Source organism: Rhinopithecus roxellana, chromosome 6 (genome assembly GCF_007565055.1).
Source record: "Rhinopithecus roxellana isolate Shanxi Qingling chromosome 6, ASM756505v1, whole genome shotgun sequence".
Taxonomy (NCBI): Eukaryota; Metazoa; Chordata; class Mammalia; order Primates; family Cercopithecidae; genus Rhinopithecus; species Rhinopithecus roxellana.
The window spans coordinates 114,285,026-114,290,467 of NC_044554.1; the positions used below are offsets into that span (position 1 = coordinate 114,285,026).

At 46.3% G+C, this 5,442-nt stretch overlaps 1 pseudogene across 1 annotated transcript; it reads right to left on the reverse strand.

Moving 5' to 3' along the window:
* Positions 1-2,675: 2,675 nt before the first annotated feature.
* Positions 2,676-4,073, reverse strand: LOC104666149 (annotated as a pseudogene). The gene has a single exon (XR_748517.2). The product of XR_748517.2 is annotated as a keratin, type I cytoskeletal 18 pseudogene (transcript).
* Positions 4,074-5,442: the final 1,369 nt, after the last annotated feature.

Genomic DNA, 5,442 nt, shown 5'->3' on the forward strand with positions numbered 1-5,442 from the left:
CCCAACCTCAGGTATTTCTTTATAGCAGTGTGGGAACATCCTAACTTGCCACACTCACTGTGGACTCATTGCCTTGGACGGCTTGGCCTAGTCTCCATCTTTATCCTGTTTTCTATGGTTCTCCGCATGGAGTTGACAGTAAGCAAGACTCCAGGACACCGGAATCACAGACCGAAATCCTTCCTTCTGAGGGCTGCAGGATCATGTAGTTGAGATGGAAAACAGTTCAGCAAGATGTTCCTTTGAGACCTCACTGCTAACACCAGAACTAAGTTGTTGAGGACAGAGCCAGGCAGCGAGAATACAAGGAATGTTTGGAACCTGCAGCAGTGCCTCTCTGGGCCTCCCCTGCACGCTGAGGAAGACACCAACGCAAGCACCAGCAGCAGAAGTGAGCAAATTCCTTCGCAGCACGGGGCCCTTCCTTTCTTCTCTCCTTTGTCTCTGCCATTTGCTGAGAAAAAGCCTCTTCGGCAATCACTCATTGCTTCCCAGCCCACAAAGCAAGGACATGCCACTTGGCTCTCTCCTTTAGAAGCTTTAAAACAAGACCCACATCCTAAAAGGCCTGAGAAGAAGGAAAAAGCAGAAAAAAAGCTGAAAGCTGACGTGGGATCCCAGTTCCAGGAGCCGCTCTCGCTCTGCCAGGCCGGGATATGGTATGAGCCTCTTTTCATCTGATTTGTCTTTTGTTCCAGGACCTGGCCTATTAAGTGCTTGTGAATGAAGAGAACTGATATTCACTAAATTCCTACTATGTGCTGAGGAGTACTCCACGTTCTTTCCATAGCTCATCTTTACCAGTGGAAGTGAAGGGATGAGGTCGCCCAAGGTCAGGAAGCTTGCAGGTGGCACAGCTTGGTAAGGTTTGTAAGTGTGGGGATTGTAGTAGAAGACCTAGCCCGGTACAAGCTTAGAACACACTTCATCAATACTCATTGAATGATTGAGTCAATAATGGCCAAATAATAGAACAAAGGACTTAGTTCTGTTCCCATACTGGGAGAAACATGGGCCTTTATTCCACCTCAATAGGGAAGGTGTAGGAGAGACTTGAGACTTTGTGGTGGTGAAGACGTGGCCTCTACATGAGCAGAGTTAACATGCAGGTGCACTGACATAATACTCCTGCATCGTGGAGCTCATTACCACACATGCCTATGTTCCTTATTCTTGAGGATTTTAAACCTTTGGAAAGACAAACCCATGGAGACGTTACGTGCTCATTCACATCCCTGCCCTGTTTCCAAAGGATCATCATGTTCTGCAGATTCTACTTCCAAAATGTCTTTGAACCTGGCCCACCCTGGGCCCTCCCTTCCTTTGATTCCACTGGTCAAAGCCTCTCACAAATGAACTCATCTCTCCTCACTTATTACCAACCACGATATCCCCATTGCCCGGCACAATGCCTGACACACAGTAGGTGCTCATTACACGTCTTTGGCTGAGTCATTGAGGGAACGAAGCCATCTCCTGGTCCTAAGTGCTTTGCCATTCCATCCTCCTTGCTGCTGTGGAGTCTTCTTTCTAAAGCACTCATCTGTCTTGAGAACGGAGGGCTGAGAAATATTTTTCTCTGAGAAAGAAAAGACACTTCTTAATCTCAAAATATATGTTCAGCAAGAGGAATATTTTTACAAAAATAAAGGATAAGCTGAAAGAATGTGAGCAGAAACTGTAATTTCAGCAGTGGCATTTACCCCGTTTGTTTGAAGCATTGGCAGTGTATATTACCCTGCATTAGCCGCAAGGATAAACAGTGTTTTCAGATTCAAATATGTCAATTACAACATTCCTGGATATCGGAGGTCTTTTCCTGTTCCATTTCTTACACTGTTTCTCTCAGAGCTCAAATCAAACCTCCAAAAACTGTTTGTTGTTGTTGCTGCTGCTGTTGTTCATTGTGAGCTCAGCATGGCTAATCTTAATTTTACTACTCTTGTGAAAACAACCAAAACCAAATTTGCCTTGATAAGAAATATTCATCATACAAAAATGTCATATGTTTTTATTATCTGTTCACATAAAAATAATACTGGTAAGGTTAGAGGTAAAAACGTAAATGTAAATCTTAAACATAGTTTCTGAACTGCCTTGTCACTGAGAATTAAAAATCCTCTAGCAACCTAACCCTCAGCATCTGACATTATTTTTTGTAACTATTCCTCTAGTGAAGCAAGTGTAAGTTACTCCTACTAAATCACTTTTGTACAGGTTAAAGGGAAGCACAACAGAAAAACTGTAAGGCAGGTGGTGCAGACGTCCAGATTTTGCCCAGGACAGCCTAAGCAGAAAGCTGTTTCCCTCACCTCCCTCCAAAGTCAAGAATTGAGAAGGAAGATGGCCTTCCAATTCCAACCACTGATGAGAATAAATTCCAGAAAAACATATTAAAATAGCCTTTGACCCTTCTGTCCACAGCTGGAAACGTTACACAAATTTTAGTGAGCCCAGAATGCCAGCAGCCATAATTCCCAAATTCATTTTTAAAATAATGAACTAATCCAGGCGAAGGACCTGCAGCTTGGCGCCATCTGGTGCCTGTGTGGAGAAAGAACGTTCCATTGAGGCTGCAGTGCTGAGTCTCTTTGTTAGTCCAAGTGGGGAACGCTTTTTATTTTTATTTTTATTTTTATTTTTATTTTTATTTTATTTTATTTATTTTTTTTTGTACTCTGAACTTTTTATTGGCCTCCTGCTCCCCAAAGGGTACCCTGCTTTTGCTGGCTTAATGCCTCAGAACTTTGGTGTCGTTGGTCTCAGACACCACTTTGCCATCCACTATCCGGCGGGTGGTGGTCTTTTGGATAGTTTGCATGGAGTTGCTGCTGTCCAAGGCATCACCAAGATTGAATTCCTCGCCATCTTCCAGCAGGCGGCGGTAGGTGGCAATCTCAGCTTCCAGCTTGACCTTGATGTTCAGCAGGGCCTCATACTCCTGGGCCTGTCGCTGTCCCTCTGCCCGGGTCTGTGCCAGCTCTGACTCCAGGTGCAGCAGGATCCCATTGAGCTGCTCCATCTGTAGGGCGTAGCGGGCCTCCACCTCCCTCAGGCTGTTCTCCAAGCTGGCCTTCAGATTTCTCATGGAGTCCAGGTCGATCTCCAAGGACTGGACTGTACGTCTCAGCTCTGTGAGCGTCGTCTCAGCAGCTCCAACCTCGGCGGACTGTGTGGTGACCACTGTGGTGCTCTCCTCAATCTGCTGAGACCAGTACTTGTCTAACGCCTCTCGGTTCTTCCGAGCCAGCTCGTCATATTGGGCCCGAATGTCTGCCATGATCTTGGCGAGGTCCTGAGATTTGGGGGCATCTACCTCCACGGTCAACCCAGAGCTGGCAATCTGGGTTTGTAGGCCTTTTACTTCCTCTTTGTGGTTCTTCATGAAGAGCAGCTCCTCCTTGAGAGCCTCGATCTCTGTCTCCAGCTGCAGTCGAGTGACACTGGTGTCATCAATGACCTTGTGGAGCCCATGGATGTCATTCTCCACAGACTGGCGCATGGCCAGCTCTGTCTCATACTTGACTCTAAAGTCATCAGCAGCAAGACGGGCATTGTCAATCTGCAGAACGATGCGGGCATTGTCCACAGTATTTGCGAAGATCTGAGCCCTCAGGTCCTCGATGATCTTGAAGTAATGGCTCCAGTCTCTGACCTGGGGGCCCTTCTTCTCCAAGGGCTCCCGGATTTTGCTCTCCACCCTCCGGTTCTCGGTCTCCAGGCTCCTCACTCTGTCCAGGTAAGAGGCCAGGCGGTCGTTGAGGCTTTGCATGGTCTCCTTCTCGTTCTGGATGCCTCCCATTCCTGCCAGACCCCCAGCCATCCCTGAGGCCAAGCCCCCGGACCCCATGCCGCCCCGGAAGCTGGTGGAGCGGGACACGGAGATCCGGGAACCAGAGCCCCCGGCGCCTGCATAGACACTGGCCGCGCTGCTGACCGGCCGGGCGCCGTAGCTGGGCGCCTGGACAGAGCCCAGGGACCGGTAGTTGGTAGAGAAGGTGGAGCGAGTGGTGAAGCTCATGCTGTATGGGAGGAAGGCGAGACGACAGGACTCAGGCTTTGCCGACGAACGGGAACGCTTTTTAAAAACACAACTGTTGTCTTTCATCACAGTAAATCCTAAAGTGCTACTAACAACAAACGAGTCTGAAAATAAACTTGAAAATTATTTATAGTTTTTCCAGTGATGATCTTATTTTGAGAGGGAATACGTTAAGTTCTGCTGATACCAACCCTGGGCTCTTACAACATAGTGACTTCTACTAACTCTTTCTATGTGCATATATTTTCTTAAATGATAAAAGCATTTTCCATGGGGGGATGGCAGTGAACTTTCTTTGTCATTGAAATGTACAGCACAAATAAGAACTTTTTCAAACACCGTTCCTAAGGCAACAAGATGCTGCTTCCTAAAAGATATATTTAAGGGCCTAAATCTAAAGTTGATTTGAAAATTGGAAAAAAAAAATTGAAAATGTTGATTATCCAAAATAATTAGGGAAATAAAACTGCAAATATCTTAGAGTAGAATAATTTTACTTCCCAAAATATGGGCCTCATTTCCCAGTTGTTTCTGCCTGCAAAGGAACAGAACTAAAAGGCTGAAGCTCCGGGTCACCCAGGCTTCCTCAGCCCTGGTTGGATACATTCATCTGCATGCTCAGAACCACGCTGACACCCATGAATGGAGATGAGTCACTGCGTTTACTAAGTTGTGGTTTAAGAAGGGTTTACTTCGCTTGTTTCATCCTTGCTTCTAATTTCTTCTTGACTTCAGTTCATCGTACAAACAGCCACCGAGTTAACTCTTCTCCAAGCAGTAGTTGGCTCCTGGGATGATGCTGGCCCGTCATCTTGTTTCATCAGTTTTCTCCATGGTTCACCCACATTCTTCCACACAAACCTAGTATTTCATTCCGACTGTCACAGGAGGTGGCTTCCAAGTACATTATAGACCTTCTCACCTGGTATTCTTCCTTTCTAGAATATTCTCTCCCTTCCTGTCACCCACATTCTTCCACACAAACCTAGTATTTCATTCCGACTGTCACAGGAGGTGGCTTCCAAGTACATCACAGACCTTCTCACCTGGTATTCTTCCTTTCTAGAATATTCGCTCCCTTCCTGTCACCCACATTCTTCCACACAAACCTAGTATTTCATTCCGACTGTCACAGGAGGTGGCTTCCAAGTACATCACAGACCTTCTCACCTGGTATTCTTCCTTTCTAGAATATTCTCTCCCTTCCTGTCACCCATATTCTTCCACACAAACCTAGTATTTCATTCCGACTGTCACAGGAGGTGGCTTCCAAGTACATCACAGACCTTCTCACCTGGTATTCTTCCTTTCTAGAATATTCTCTCCCTTCCTGTCTCATTACCTAATGCCTCCAGGACTCCCGTTCAAGTCCCATTGTTTCCCTGAACACTTTCTGCAGG